Genomic DNA, 17698 nt, shown 5'->3' with positions numbered 1-17698 from the left:
AAAGAACCCTAGAATTTCCAGCTCTGCCCACTGATAAAATTTAAAAGGAGAAGTCAGAAATGCGTGTTCAAGTTTCTGTTTCTTTTTGGTTTGTGTATAGGAATGATAGTGTACATGTGTCTGAGTATGTGTATATGACATGTGTGCATACATATGTGTGTGTAGGTGTACTTGTATGTAGAGGCCAGACGTCAATGTCTGGTGTCTTCCTGAATCACTCTCCATCTTTTTTGTTTGTTTGTTTGTTTGATTTTTGTTTGAGACAAGGTCTCTCACTGAACCTAGAACTCACTAATTGAGTGAGACTGACCTACCAGCAAGCACCAGGCATTCTACTGTTTTTAATCTCCCCAGTGTTAGGGCACAGAGGTATGTGTCACACCTGACTTTTCAAGTGGATGACATGAATCCAGACTCAGGTCCTCGTGCTTGCACAGTAAACACTGTATTCACTGAGCCATCTCCCCTGGCTTCAAGTGTCTATTCTTTGGCATATCAATAGTTTAAAGTATACACCCCAACTCATGAGGCTCTGGAGCCGTCCTTTGTTTAAAATACTTTCTGCAAAGACTAGAAGTAATTGGGATACAGAGCCTGAACTGGCCATCTTCTGTAACTTTGGCCTGTGCTAGTGGTGGGACAGGATATCCACCCAGCCACAAAATCTTCAGCCTACAAATGTGTCCTACCTGCCTGCTGGAGAAATGGTGGTGCAAAACTTGTGGGAGTGGCCAACCAAAGACTGGAACCACTTGAAGCCCATGCCTGACACTGCCTGAACAGCCAGGAACCAGAGGCCAGATAGCCCAGAGAGGGGACACTTCAGTTGGGATATAATGTTGGAGAGAAGAACAAATATAAAAAAAAATAAAAATTTAAAAAAGAAAATATGCCCTGTCTATGACATATAAAAGAACCTTCAGACAAGCATTAAAGGTAAGCTAAATGTTGTTTAGTAATGAAACAATGAGATAGTAAATTCATTACAGTGGCCAATGGTATCAGAATAAAAGAAAATAATATCTACTATTTGGGCGTAGTACATGACTGTTTTTAAACTGTGTGATCAGTGTTTTCTCTGCTGGTGAAATTAATGAGAACACTGACAAATCTCAAGGGCTTTCCTATAAAATATGTAGCTCCTGAAATACTGATATTAATGGTATTTTACAATTTCAAACTTAACAAGGAAAAATTAAGCATGTCTTTTGATTTGACAATTCTTCCCACACGCTTCTCACAACAGTGTTAAGCTAATAGTGAAATATGGAGCCTACCAAACACATTTTTTTTTTTTTTTTGGTTTTTCGAGACAGGGTTTCTCTGTGTAGCTTTGCGCCTCTCCTGGAACTCACTTGGTAGCCCAGGCTGGCCTCGAACTCACAGAGATCCGCCTGGCTCTGCCTCCCGAGTGCTGGGATTAAAGGCATGCGCCACCACCGCCCGGCCTCAAACACATTTTTAAACATTCCTCTTCATAAGGTAAAAGATAGTTCCTTGCGGATTTTTTAGGGGCCCTCTGGGAACTCACAAAGAGAGTTTTAGGTGTAAAAAAAAATGCTGTTTTATTAAATATAATTTTAGAGTCTAACATTGGGAATGCAAAATGAAAGGAGTGATTGGAAGATACTTTATACCTTATGAAGATAATATCATGGGCAGGTCTTGGTGATGCATGTCTGTAATCCCAGCAAGTAGGAAGACAGGAAATCTTTAATCATGACACAATTTCAATTTTATATCTTCCAGGGTTTTTTTTCTATGTAATAGAAGTTGGTGTTTGAGTTGAAAGGGGTAACTGAGCCTGATGTACTCACTGGTGTTTATACAACTGAAGTCAGTGACTGCCCTCACCAGAGTTCATCCAGGCTCCCACGGATGGTTTCAAACTCATGGTCACAAAGACTTCCTATTTAAAAAAGCAAAAACAAAAACAAAACTCCACTGAAACTATTTTTTTAAGACTTAAAAAAGATTCAAGAATGCTGTCGAACAATCTTTGTACACTGTAAGTATGTATTACTCTCATTGTTAATAAAAAGCTGATTGGCCAATAGCTGAACAAGAAGAGATTGGGTGAGACAGCTTGACACAGAGAGAATGCTGGGAGGAAGAAGGTTGGAGTCTGTAGTTTCGAGCAGATACAGAGGGAGCAGGAGATAAACATGCCATGCTAATATAAATACCGCCACATGCCAGAGTGTAAATAAGAAATATGAGTTACATAGTGGGAGAAGAAAAAGAAAAAAGCCTGGCACTAGACAACAGAGAAACTTGTCTCCTGTTAAAGAAGCTTCACGTAGCTCTAACAATTGTCAGACCACCCAGATGAGATTGAAGTCCAGACAATGCTAGATCACACCTTGACCTGGATTGCTTTGGTATGTAATCCCTGCCCCACTATTTACACTTTTAATCTCACTTTAGGGAAATGGACAAGAGGAAGGGGGTCATGGGTCTCTTTATCCATCTTCCCAGTGTGGCCATATTGAATGAATCCTGTTTTATGCTTTTCACTATTAAAAAAAAAAAAACAAACCAAAATAAAAAAAAAATCTACCTATGACCACCAGGAGACAGATATTCAGCAGATATTTATTACCATCTGCAAATGTAAAAATTATTATAACACTATTAATAAAAAGGAGTTTCAAGAGTTCATTGATAACTACAGTTTGTGGATATGTAAGATAATTAATAACTTGGCCAGTAACTTTTTCATAGGCAGAAATTATTTTGTTTTTTTTTGTTTTTTATTTATTTTAAGCTGTGATAAAGCTGTTACCATTGGACAAAAAATAGTTCTTACATTTCAGAGATACCAATGTCATTACTTAATGTGTATTTAATGTCACATCTGTATGGTGATATTTTATTTGTGCTGAAATGTGATTTTATTTGTATGTTAATAAATAAAGTTGCCTGGGGGTCAGAGCTAATAGCAGCCATAGCAGAAGCCGGGCGGTGGTGGCTCACACCCTTAATCTGATCACATGGCAGGCAGAGTCTGTGTGTTTAAGGACATAGCCAGCTTGGAGACACACACCTTTAATCTCAATACCAACCATAGAGACCTGGGGGTCTGTATAGAGAGGCAGTGATGAGGAGGTCATGTGGTTGGGTTTACAACCAATGAGAAGGCAGAACAGAAAGTCAATAAAAAGACAGACACACAGGAAGTAGGTCTCTTTCTCAGGGGAAGGACGGCAGTGGCAGCGAGGAGTAAGAAGGCGGTTTTAGTCTCAGCTCTTAGCTACTGCTCTGACCTCTTGGGCTTTTAACTCTGAAAAAAAAAAAAAAAGAAATATGAGTTAATTTAAAATGTAAGAGTTAGCTAGTAATAAGCCTGAGCTATAGGCAAAGTAATCTTAAGTCTCCTTGTTAGTTCTTTGGGAGCAGGCAGTCAGGAAAGAAAAACTCCATCTACAAATGGCATCCAACATCCAGGGTCATTTACATCCATATAAAGCCTGAGAAAGCTTTTTTTAAAAAAAGGTTCTAAATGCACAGAAATGGAGCCAGATGTGACTTCCTAGTCTTGTGTCTCTCATGCTAGCTAGAGTACAGAGACACATCTCCTGGCAGGTGTTAACATGCCATGAATTAAGCTGCATGGAGGTCCCACAGTTTCTCACACAGGTCACAGCACAGAGAGGCTTCTCCCAATCACTGCCTATGGGCTTGAGCTACCAGCACAAGCTCGACCAGCACACTGCAAGGTGGGGTTTAGGGCTTTTTGTTCATGCAGACAAGAAAGGTTACAGATACGCAGTAAAGACAGATTCAGATAAAAAAAAAACCTCTAAATGGGTTACAGTGTGTTTAAAAATACATGCAGGCTTGGGAGAGAAAAGAAAAAGGGTATAGAAAGTCCTTAAAAAGGGAATAGAGTAATAAAAATAATATCATAAGCCACATAAAGATAGGAAATACACAAAGAGTCTGGATCCTGTATGTTATTATGTTGTCTTTGAATTTTTTGGCTGTTAAGAGACACTGGATTCTGAAAACTGCTAGAGTCAACCAACCTATATATATATTTAAATATCTTGAGTTCAAAATTCAAGTTAAAAGATGTGTTACTTTGAGGAAGAAGTTATGCTTTTATTTATACAGGAAATGAGAGGCTATGGATTCATTCTGGGTTAAGGAAAATCAGATTGGATCAAGGAAGACCCCCTGAAAAATCTGACTACAAATATAAAAAAAATAAACCTAGAAGAACTACAAGACATGTGATGTACATTTTACCTACTCAAATATAAAACAAAAAAAAATCATCTTTAGCTGACTTATGTACAATGCACAGTCTATGCTTGTATTAATGCAGATATGTATGTTACCTTTAAAAGTTTACATATTTTTCAGGGGACCAAACACCAATGAAAATAGATGGCCCAGGTGATCTAGCATTTCAATATGCCTCTGTTACAGTCTCCTCAGAATTCTGCATCCAGAACAGCTTCATGGCTGCTGCCTGAGGTGATACAGCCTCACAGAATACTCCAGTCAGGACTTAACCATAATCCTAAATTTTCTCAGGGTTCCCCAAAGATAACAGTGCCCACAAACAACAGGAATCAGTCTAGTAAACAATACCCACATTCCCAAAAGATGAATTATGGATATTGATTATCATTTAAGGGGGGTTGGTTACAAGTTGTTATTGATAATGGTCAGGAAAAAAGCTGAACAAAGGAGATTAGATTCAGGAATCTCATTCTAAAAAGAAAATGGGGAAACAAAATGATAGGATAAAAGAATAGATTATTGAATCTACTTTAAACCAAAAAAAAAAAACTATTAATCTTAAATATTTTCATTGGTATGGATTTTGGTTTATTGATACAAATTGAAAGTTAATTTTGTTATACTGTATATATATTTTTACCCTTGTTTAAGGTCTTGTGTTTATGAAGCTCATTTAAAAATGTGATGTATAATTAAAAAATACAGATTAATAGTCATCTATAATAGTCAAACTTATGTTAGGTATGTTTTCAAGGTCATACACAGATACATTTAGATAGATAGATGATCTTCAAACACTTCAAAGACCTACACAATATGACATTTAATATGTTTAATAACCTAAGGCTTTTCATGACAGTGAGACATGTCTTCTCCTGTCAGCACCAATCTACTTCAGAGAAGATGATGGATATTGAAGAAACTCCATATGGAGATTTTTTTCTTTATGACAGAAGCTAGCCATGTGGGCAAAGAAACTACCCTTGCCTCAATTGCTAACAATGTACCATCCAAACTGGACCAGCAGGACACAAGAAAGGTGACTGCCAAACTTTGCCAAGACAGGGTAAGACAGTCCTTCAAAATTCCCTGCTTCGCAGGAAAATCTATCAGATATGCTAGAGGCCTATAGGCCAGAGTTGGATGCCCCAATGTCACAGGGGAACTTTGGGTGACTATCCAGGCAGCCTGATGTTCCTGTCATTAGGTACCATTTTACCCTTCTGGGGTCTTTGATGGCGTTAAAGACTAAATAGTTAAACATACTTTTCCTTAGTTATGATATAAAGCAAATTAGGTATAATACTTTAGACTACCAATGTAAGATTGATAATAGATTATTTCCTCTAATTTTGCCAAATACAGATAGACTGGATATTTTAACTGCAATTCTTACTTGATAACTGTTTTTGTTGTATAATTTTACTATGTTAAAGTTAAAACCTTGCTTTTTAATTAGACAAAAAGGGGGAAATTCTGTGTAACAATCTTTGTACACTGTAAATATATATTGCTCTCATTAATAAAAAGCTGATTGGCTGATAGCTGAACAGGAAGAGATTGGGTGAGACAGCCTAATACAAAAAGAATGCTGGGATGAAGAAAGGCAGATTCTAGAGTCACAAACAGATGCAGAAGAAGCAGGAAACACATGTGCTATGCTAATAAAGGTACCATCATGTGGCAGAGCGTAAACAATGAATGTGGGTTAATTTATAATGCAAGAGTTAACTAGTAACAAGCCTGAGCTATAGACCAAGCATTTATAAGTAATCTTAAGTCTCCTTGTTGGTTATTTGGGAGCAGAAAGTTAAGAAAGGAAAATTCTACCTACACAAGATAGAATGTATGCACAGGTAATTTAATAACAAACATTAAGACAAAACTGCTGGGTTATATACAAAAAGATATTTAATGGCTTAAGAGTAATGAACAGTGTTATTCAGGGTTATCTGTCCACCAGATAGAAACCTGCATGCTAATGCTTGCGACTATAGACCTATAAAATAGCTTAGCCAATAAAAAGCTAAGTCCAGACCTATATGGAAAAAAACTCTAAATTTGCCTCTACTTAACTTAGGAATTTTTTTTCTTGAGGGAGAACAGGAACTTTGTCCTTGCTAAAATTGTCTTTTTCAGCAACTTACTGAACTCTGGTGGGCATTTCCAGTGTAAAGATTTATTTATTTAGCAGTTCTTTCTAATCCAGGGCATTTCCTGCTATTAGCTGATCACTGCCTCCCCTGCAGCCTCTCTCTCTTTCTCTCTCTTTCTGGAACTCCTACAACTAATGCAGTGAGTCCTATGAAGCTGACCTTATCTCCTCCCCAGTGACTTTCATCTCTTGTTATTCCCCCTGCCCATGTTTCTGCCTCAAATGTGGACTTTCTGTCCAAATTAACCACTGAATTCATTAGTTAGAAATAATGATTTTTTAATTACACAAAATTTCATTTGTGCTATACTTGGTTCTCCTTGGTTGCTCTGGATTTTGTGTACGTGTGTAATTAAGCTACCTGTTTTTGGCTAATTTACCAAGCCTGTGTCCTGTGCATACTGACTCACTCTTCTGCTGCTGGGACCTTTAGAGAGCTGTCATTTTGTTGTTGCTATTGATAACTCTTCAGAGCTCATGTCTGTCTTATTCCCCCATGCTTAGTCCTCCTTGTATTCAGCTGTACTTGGCCTTTCGATGGACTGGAACATCTGATTTATCTGTACAAATTTAGCACCAAGCCCTCTTTTCCAAGTCAAGGTGAAGTACAGTAGGAACATCCCTCTTTGAGCCAATCTCTCCTCCATCGGCCCTGTTTGCTGATTCTCACCCCAAGGATCTGTAGTGAGGCCCTCAAGTTTTTTTTTTCATATGTAAACATTTATTCTGATATCATAACAAGCAAGACTGACAAGATTACATCAGGTGGTAAGCATATTTTGACCTCAACCCAGAATGTTTCAGGCATACAGTATGGCCAGCAAGCCCAGGAGAGTCTGAGCTTACTTGATGCTTTCTGTGCTACTCAGCACATGCACTCTTGACTGCAGTGTGAGGCAGTCAGACATTGTAGTAGGACAGGCCCATAGGGTCAAGGAAATTGGCTCAGACCAGTTGCCAAGGCATGTACATAATGTACTTCCTTATGAGCCAACCTAGAGTCTGCCTGAGGGCCCAGCAACAGGCACTGTCAGAGTTCCTAGTTGCTGTCAAAGTCCCTGATCATGCCCAGCTAATGAGGTACGACCATGCAGACTGGGTACTGGGAGGAGGGTATATAAAGTCTTTCCTGTTATAGAATAAAGGAGTTCATTATTTGCCTTCAATTGACCCTCCGTGTCTGTGCCATTAATGCTGTCTGTGCCTTCTCACCCCTTCTCCCAAGGGAGCCATTAGGATTCAACAACAAGACATGAATTATGTAGGACTAGAGTTTAGGAGACTAAGCTAGTTTGATCTACATAAATCCTAAACTTAGGGTGGTTGAGCTAGAGTACAAACAGCTACCCACCTTGCTGAAGGATAACACGTTTATGGAGGCCCTCAAGTTTTTAAGCAGCCCACAAAGAAGGATTTCCCCACTAGTTCTATTTACAAGAATTTCCTTGCAGTCAAGGTCACATTTGGGTAAGGTTACCCATCAGTTCAGCAAAGTCAAATAGCTTCAAGTCAGAGGCAGAAGCAAAAGAAGCCATGGTCTTTAAACAAATCTTCAACGTGTATAATTTCACATTCTTCTGTCCAAGCCCTCAGACACTGTGGCTTTTGTTGGGCCATGATGATGTGTTTCAAAGTGAAACAGGATGTAGGTCAAGGCTTATAGTAGGAAACTGTTCGTAAATCAAGTGAGAAGCACAGGAAGATCAAACTGTGTTTAACAAGTAAAGTTAACACAAGTCCTTTTTTCTCCCTTTTTATTTAAACTTTTTTTCATATGCTATGTCTTGATCCCATTCTTTCCCCTCCTCAACTCTTTCCTGATCCTTCCTCTTTACCCACCCAAATTCATGTTATCTATGTATCTATCTATCTATCTATCTATCTATCTATCTCTTTCTCTCACTCTCATCAAAAAAAAATAAAAATGAAACAAAAATCTCACAAAAAACAAATAAAATTTATGGTGATATAGTTTCCCCTAATAAAACTTATCTGGGATGAGCGAATAGAACAGCCACTAGATTAGACATAGAAGCCAGAAAATGGTGGCACGCACACCTTTAATCCTATCACTGTGAAGCAGAGATCCATCTGAAGCTCTGTAAGTTCAAGGTCACACTGGAAACAGAGCCAGGCAGTGGTGGCACACACCTTTAATCCAGGAAGTGATGGCAGAAAGCAGAAAGGTATATAAGACGTGAGGACCAGAACTACAGGCATTTAAGCTTTTAGGCTTTTTAGCAGAAGTTCAGCTGATATCCATTCAAGTGAGGACTCAGAGGCTTTCAGTCTGAGAATTTGTGGAAACAGGATCAGCTGAGGAGTTGGCAAGGTGAAGTTCACTGTGACTTGTTCTGTTTCTCTGATCTTTCAGCATTCACCCCAATATCTGGCTCTGGGTTTCTTTTTATTAATAAGACCTTTTAAAATTCATGTTATAAGAATTCATTTTGCATCAACTTACTACTGCTGGTATTGTGGAATATTAGTTTAAGGTGTGTTACACTCATTTATGCTGTGGAATATTTGTTTAATGATGTAAAGATGTATTGCATTCTTTTATGTTGCATTTTTTTAATTCTGTGAAGCTGTGTTACTTTGCCTGCCTAAAACACCTGATTGGTCTAATAATGAGCTGAACGGCCAATGGCTAGGCAGGAGAGGAATAGGCAAGGCTGCCAGGCAGAGATAATAAATAAAAGGATCTAAGATTGAAAGAAAAGGGAGGAATGAGAAAAGGAGAAGGAGAAGAGAATGACAGAGGCCAGCCACCCATCCATCCATCCAGTTGCAGATTAAGAAGGAAAGAAAGATATATAGAATAAAGGAAGGTTAAAAAGCCCAGAGGCAAAACATAAAGAGAAACGGGATAATTTAAGTTAGAAAAGCTGGATAGAAACAAGGCAAGCTAAGGCTGGGCATTAAAAGTAAGTCTCCATGTATTTATTTGGGAGCTGGGTGATGGGAACCCAAAGAGTTAAAAAGAAAAAAAACCTATATCTGGGCATGAAATATGGTTGATATATCCAGTGAGATTTCATTGGAGAAAATTTACTTTCCCTTTCCCAGCAATCATTAAGTAATAATCAATGTCTCTCGGCTACAAATCCTATGACCTAAGATAGAGATCTGCCTGCAAGATATACTGATGCAATAGTGGAATAAATGTTATGAGAGTAGCCAACCACTTAAAAATTATTGGATTTAAGGCGGACTTCATGAGATGGAACCCACATCTGACACTGCTAGAATGGCCAAGAACCTGAGACTAGATAATGGGTGTAGGGGAAAACCTAATACTATATTTCTGCAGAGAAAACATAGCAATAAAATGATTCCTAATGACTTATCACTATACTGATAGATCAGTCCATCTGTAATGTATGTCTTGGTTCAACCTGATACAGGAAATAGCCATATCTAGTTTCTCTACATTGCTAAATATCAGTCTAACATTAGTGTTCAGTTATACCCTATCCACTGTTTAGCACTCCATTAACATGCTTATTTGGGTTCTTTCTGTTTTAAATTTCTATACTTTAAGGCATGGGATATTTAAAGTAAAATAATGATGCAAGTCTAAAGATACAGTGGATCAGAATAGAGATCTTGGTAAAGAGGGTACAATTACACTCCATCTTCCTCTAAGTAAAAGAAAATCATTTGTGTATGTTTTCTTGGTATTGTCTTTTCCTTAGATTGCAAATTCTACAGAAAAAAACATGCATGGATGGCGAGGCTGCTGACCAGCTCTAGGACTGGCAGTGAACCCTACACTTCTCTGCCTTTCATAAACTTACTTAGTTAGATTTTCTCTTTTTCTTTTATCTACTGTGTGACAAAAATCTAGACAGCTGACCATGTGGGCTCAAGGATCAGACACAAACAAGCCACTTAATTGTTCAGAATTGTGTAGTTGAGACGTTTGATATGTTTGTTGTTTTTGTTCTTAGCCACTTAGTTCTAAGTGCTCTAGACCTTTTTGGACCATACCGAGGTACCACTCAGCTCACAAGATTAAATTTAAGACCAGAGTTAAACCTCTGGCCAACGTAGTCTGTCTTTGCCTGGATCTCTTACCTGTCACCCCCACAATCCAATACACTCAGGAGACTGATCACTACAGGTGCCCTCCTTAAGATAATAGGCCTGACTTTGTGAAAGTCCATAAGCATTACATGAGGCAGTTCTAATGGCCCTAAAAAGATTTTATGGCTTCATAAACAAGAGAGAAACTGGAAGTGTTGTCAATATTATTAGAACTTTGAAACAAGTTCAAAGATTTTCTTGCTTTATTCCTATTCGATGTCCATAATTATCCACAGAGGCAGTAAGAAAACAAGCCTAGCTGACTATTTCAGCAGTAATCTGGCTCTGCCGTTTTCTCTCTAGGGTTAGAAAACATTACCTGCTTTTACTTAATTGATTTGCATTTTAATGTCTCTTTCCTGTTTATAAAAAAAAATGTACAAACAGAAGGAAGAATATTGCAATTTACTATAGCTTCAGTAAACAAGAAGTATTCTCTGATAGCATTTTGCTCAGTTGGCTTTCAGTCTCATTTATACATATGTCTAATGAAACCCTTTGTAACTATGCATGTTATTTGGTGAGGCAGAAAATGAGGAGCCGGTTTTAATGTCCATCATCATCTTTTCTAAAAATCATATTTGAACTGATTCTTTTTTCTAATGGTACTACCCAACATCATTGGCTTAGTTTTCATGCCATTTTCTGTTTTCCTTCTTATATTCCACTAGACACCAATTCACAACTCACTTGGACTCTACTCTCTGTGTACATCTGCCATCGCTGTTTTCCTATGGTTGTTAAGGGACAATATATTTTTTGTGTGTGTATCCAGGGAAGTAAACTTGAAAACTTTAAAGCATTTTAATGCTAAAAAATCAGGTTTTTACTAGTATAATCTTAAGGACTCTCCCTTTATCCACTTTGTGAGGAATGTTTTCCTTGGTCTATAATTTTGTGTATTTTTATTTCAGGTACAGAACTCCTTTATGTGTTTGATAATACACTTAATTATAGTTTCTGTTCTTCATCTGGTCTCACTCTTAAGGGTGCCAATTATTTATAGTTTCATATTCTGTCTCAAATCTGTCCCTTTCTTTCTTATAATTTTCATTTTTTCTTTATATAAAACATTCACAATTAACATTCTCAAGGTGGACTTTAATTCTAAATTAGAGTTTTAATTTCCATGGTTTCTTTTCTTAACATTGGTCATTCTTGTTAAATTTTCATAAACCCTTCTTTTGAATCCAATGATATACACTTGTCTGTTTGTACATTTGTTTGTCTGTTTTGACGTCTAAAGACTCAAAGCAGGTGCATTTTGGTTGATCTTCTTTTATGGTGACCTTTCACTCATATCGTTAACAGTAGTTGGCACCTATCACTAGGGTTATTGCAATATTTTTTAAAAGGCTCTTGGTCCATGCTTTCTTTCCTTGCTTGTACATATTCAAAGAAGGAGAAATTTTAACCAAATTTGCTGATTGACAAATAGAAACGGCAGCCCTCCAATTGTCCTCCACAACATACCTCCAGCTCTGGAGGCAGTTTTCTCTCAGACATTTGACTGATTATGGTTGTGACTAGTGTCTCTCAGTGTTCATATGGTTTGTGTGGTAGTGTCTACAGACCTAGTCCTAATGTCAGATCTATGGCAAGCAGCATTAACCTGCATATACTTCATGTAGTAATAATGATAATTATTATTAATATTATTATTATAAGATGATCTCACTATGTAACCTAAGCTGGCCTCAAACTTGTGATCTCTTCCTGCCTCAAACTCTAGTGTGCTACCATACTTGGCATATAGTTCTTTTAATGAGCAACTAGAGACAGAGTCTCTCTCTCTCTCTCTCTCTCTCTCTCTCTCTCTCTCTCTCTCTCTCTCCATCCCTCTCCCTCTCTCTCATTCTTTCTCTCATAAGCAAGCATGCTTGTGATGTGCTAAAAAGATACCAGTTATATTATCCACTCATTTTAGTGTTTTTCTTTTTCTTGCTTAATATAAAGTAAGTTGAAATATAACTAGAGAATAAAATATAATTCTTCTATGTGCAGTTTGATGAATCCTTACCTAGTGTATATATCTATCTACCCACCAACAAAATAAACAATTAAAGCATTGAAGATGCTCTGATAGTCTCATAAATTCAGCACTTTATACACTGTAACTAATACCTTCTTGGAAGATACTTTGAAGCAAGTGATTTCCACTGTATATTTTCCTTTTTTTTTTTTCTTTTGTCTTCTTTTCCTCAGTCCTTTACCTAGGAACTGTAGCACTGGGAGATGATTTCTGTCTGCAACGATTGCTATTTTGGTGTTTGTCTAATAGTTATTTGTTTCCACAATTTCTTTTTACATATTTTTCTTTTTTCTTTTTTTTTATTTTTTTGGTTTTTTTGAGACAGGGTTTCTATATATAACAGCACTGGCTGTTCTGGGACTTGCTTGGTCGACCAGGCTGGCATCAAACACACAGCAATCTGCCCTCTGCCCACCTCTGCCTCCCAAATGCTGGGATTAAAATCATGTATGTACCACCACTGCCCAGCACATCACTATGTGTGTTTGTGTGTGTGTGTGTGTGTGTGTGTGTGTGTGTGTGTACATTATATATAATGAGCTTCATTTATTTACTCTTTATATATGTATGGGTTTGTCATATTTATTCAATTCTATGAATTATAATTTATCACTATCATATATTTTATTGTTCAGCATCACAATGTTACCCTTTTGGAGGTTATTCTCCTGTCTTTGAGTGTGTGCGAGAGTCATTTTAAGATGTTATGTGGGAGGCAGGGAGACGCTGTCAGCCGCTGACGCCATGAGAAGATGTAAAGTACTGGTATCTTGACTTCAAAATTTGGATGTAAGGACGTATTGCTTTGGAAAGGAGGCTCTGCTTTTGTTTCCGCAGAAAGCAAGAGGCTATGGATTTGTTCCAGATTAAGATACATCAGGTTTGACTAGCCAAGACCACCTGAAAGGTCTCTGATGACACCATGGCCCAGATGATCCAACATCCAGAACGGTTTCAAGGCAACTGGCTTAGACAATACAGCCTCACGGACTACCCCATAAACCTAAAATTTTCTTTAGGTCCCCATAAAAATACAGCACCCTCATCCAGCAGGAAGTAGCCTAGAAAACTATGCCTCCATTCCCAAAAAAATGGATTATGGATGTTTGTCTTTGTTTAGGTTGTTGGTTACAAATTGTTATTGGTCATAGTTATATCTTTCTAAAAGAAGAAAGGGGGATATGATATACAAATACAGGATATAGATATGATAGGATAAAAGGGTGGATTGTTGAACCTACTTTTAAAGAGTAACTTTTTAAAAACGTTTTACATTGGTATAAATTTTAGTTTATTGATACACATTTAAAGTCAATTTTGTTATAATGTATGTATATTTCTACTCTTGTTTAAGGTATTATGTTTTTACAACTCATTTAAATTGTAATGGATAATTAAGAAATACAGATTAATAATTAGTCTTCTATGATAGTCAAACTTGTAGTCATATTAGGTAAGTTTTCTAGGTATACATAGATATATTTCAGATAGATCTTAGCACTTCAAAGACCTACATAATATGGCATTTAAAATGTTTTAAAAATTTAGACTTTCTGGACAGTGAGACATGTCTGCTACTGGCAGCACTGATTTACTTCAGAAAGGAGGATGGGCATCGAATACACTCTGTATGGAGTTTATCTTCTTCTTGGCAAAAATGGCCATTTGGGCAAGAAACTGTTCTTGCCTGAACTGCTTGAAAAAAAATGTATCAACTGGACATGCAGGACCCATAGAAAGGTGACCACTGAAATTTGCTTTGCAAAATGGTCCTTCAGGTTCCTGCTTCACAGAGGAAACTGCCAGACATTCTGCAGGACACAGAGAGAAGTAACTGAGAGACTCTAGGCCTATGGGCTAAAGACAGATGCCCCAACTTTACAAAGAAACTTTGGATGACTGTCTAGGCTGCCAACTGTCTCTGTCTACTCTCGCAAGACTCCAGAAAATTGCTTGCATTCTTCTCCCATTTCTCAGGTAATAATATATCCTTCTGAGGTTTTTGATGTAGTTGAAGACTAGATAGTTATAATTTCCTTAGTTATGTTAAAAGATAAGTTAGATACGAAACTTTAAACTCACAAATACAGAATAGATAGAATATCTTCTTTAATTTTGCCAATTATAATAGGTTAGATATTTAGTAACTGTAATTCTTGCTTGATAATTGTTTTGTTATATGTAATTTTACTATGTTAAAATTAAAACCTCCCTTTTTGAAAAAAAAGGGGGAAATGTTGTGGATGATTAATTGATAAATGAAGTTAATTGATAAATGAAGTTCTGATTGGCCAGTAGCCAGGCAGGAAGTATAGGTAGGACAAGGAGAGAGGAGAATTCTGGGAAGTGGAAGGCTGAGGCAGGGAGACGCTACCAGCCGCTGCTGCCATGAGAAGATGTAAAGTACTGGTTAGCCAGAAGCCATGTGACAACTTATAGATTAATAGAAATGGGTTAATTTCAGATGTAAGATCTAGATAGCAAGAAGCCTGAGCCATTAGGCCAAACAGTTTAAGTAATACACACACACAAAAAAAAAGATGTTATGTGATTAGACATAGAGCCGAGTATTTATCCTCACATTTTATTCCTTGTGCACTGAAAAGTGGTATTTTGAAGTCGAACCTGTGTCCTGGCTGTACTCACTGCTACTGCAAAGCCATTGGTGCTCTCATCTCTGAAAACAAATGAGACTGCAGAACATACGTTTATGAATATTCCCATGCATATGTATACTGGTATGCTTTCTATTTCACTGATTTCTCTCTTTGTTTTTAAAACCATCACCTCACAACAATACTCTACTGTCTTGGTCTACAGTTGCCTTAGGTCTCCCAGATAGGCACACTTGCCTGTCGCCTGTCCTTGGAAGACACAGGGATACTGGAAACCTCCTGAGGAATCCTCTGAAGCTTCCCTAGAAATGGAGTTGGAAGTGGCAATGTCCCTCCCCATACCCAGCTCTGTCCTCACAGTCTGGCTCATGGAAAGCCCTTCACTAATTTCCCCCACAGACCCTCTTTCACAAGTGCAGGAGATGTGGGATGTCATCATAAGTCTACGCCCCTTACAAGTCTGCCTCCAAAGAGGCTGTTTTACAATCACTGACTGTCTAGCTTGTTGACAATCAAAAAATTGACATTTAAAGAACTCCAGGCTGTGGTTTATATAAATCTTATAGATTTTTCTCTGAGTTCTGATTGGGAACAAAGGAATAGATTTGATCACGTCTGTAAGAAACTTGATGGAGTCTGGAGAAGACAAAAGAAGGTGGATGAGCCATTGCCTTTCCTGCTGATTCTTGGCTGGGGCCACATAGATCCACATAGCAGAAACAATTCCGAATCCCAGGCAGCGCCAAATCAGAGTATCAAGACACAGGGGCCTTTGCTGGTCTGTGCACTTTCATAAGAAACTGAGAAGTAGCCCGGTGGCGGTGGTGGCGCATGCCTTTAATCCCAGCACTCAGGAGGCAGAGCCAGGGGATCTCTGTGAGTTCGAGGCCAGCCTGGGCTACAGAGTGAGTTCCAGGAAAGGTGCAAAGCTACACAGAGAAACCCTGTCTCTAAAAAATAAAAAGAAAGGAAGGAAGGAAGGAAGGAAGGAAGGGAGGGAGGGAGGAAGGAAGGAAGGAAGGAAGGAAGGAAGGAAGGAAGGAAGGAAGGAAGGAGCTGAGAAGCTAGATAAGGAACTAGGAACTAGATGTCAAGAGTTGGTCACATTAGAAATCTCTCTGTGTGCTTTATACTTCTGAGGGGGGTTTAGATGACATTTAGGAAGAGCTCTAAGGAGAAGCATATTAGACATAAACAGCTAAAGCAATACCAATAGTGTGAATAATAAATAAATTTCCCTTCATATTTTTGTCCAATAAAATTTGCAGCTACTCCAATTCTATAAATGATTTCTTATAACTTTTAAAATTAAAGCTGCCACCGGTTCGTTTCGTGCTGCTGCCGGAGTTTGGGAGCGAACCTCAGTGAGCAGGGCCAGGTGGTCCTGCAGCGTTTGCCTTGCTGTGGTTTGTAGAAGCTGTTCTTGCTGGGACATATTATCCACCTTTCAGCTGGATTGCTCTGAAAATTGTGACTGAAATTGTCACATTTTCACAAGCAAGAAGAGTGACAGACAGGTTACCAATAATGATCACAAGTAGAAGTGACAAAGAAATTAATGTGATCTTCATCTATCTGATAGACTGAGTAGCTAAGCCTGAGCCCAAATCCAATCTCCTTCATTTCTACCTTGATGATAGACGTTCCATCGTGCTCCCTTGTGGTGGCTAGTTTTAGTTGTCAACTTGTCACCATCCAGAAACCCACGGGAAGAGAGTCTTATTGAGGGATTGTCTACGTGAGGTTCTTTTGTGGGCATGTCCGTGGGGGCTCTTGGTTACATTTACTGTGGCAGGAGTCAGGCCACTATGGATAATTCCATTCCTGTGGTTTGGTTCCTTGGCTGTAAAAAGGAGAGTGGGAAGTGAGTACAAGCATGCATGCGTTACTTCATTCACTTCTGACTATGGATGCAATTCACCCAGCTGCTTCGAGTTCCTGCCTCCTTGACCTCCCTGCAACAATGGGCTGTAACTTGGAATTCGGAGTTACAATAAACCTTACTGCTCTGAGTTGGTTTTGCCAGGGTGTTTCATTAGAGCAATAGAAAATGAAATTAAGACAACCCTTAAGCATCCTGTCTCTCGTTTTTATCACCAATGCAGTAGGAAGAGGAAACATTTCCTGGATTGAATATAAGACAGAACATATTGTATTTTTAACTGTATTCTAATTATGCACAAGAGCATAGCTGAAAAGCAAGATATCCTAAATAGAGCTGTGGAGGCACTAATGAGCTGTTTACTTTATCATGTCATCAATTATTATGGCCAGAAAATCAATTGTACTGATCGGCTCCCCACACCATTGTGTAGGATACATTTCATCACACATTGATATGCTGCTGTTTATTACTTCAAACTATCATTGTGTGGCCAATTTCCAGTATCTAGTAAACTGGCAACTCTTCAAAAATCAACTAGAATGAGATCATCCCTTATCCACTTTTATGTGATTCATTTGTTTTCTTTACTATAATCGCTAGTGCTTCTTAGGCTTCTGGCTGTTTTATTACAGAGCTTACTTTTATGACAAAGCAGGAATAAATGTTTAAGC

The sequence above is a fragment of the Peromyscus eremicus genome, chromosome 14, assembly GCF_949786415.1.
Source record: "Peromyscus eremicus chromosome 14, PerEre_H2_v1, whole genome shotgun sequence".
In the NCBI taxonomy this organism is placed as follows: Eukaryota; Metazoa; Chordata; class Mammalia; order Rodentia; family Cricetidae; genus Peromyscus; species Peromyscus eremicus.
The sequence above is the reverse complement of the archived record's forward strand: the minus strand, read 5'-3'. Positions refer to the sequence as shown.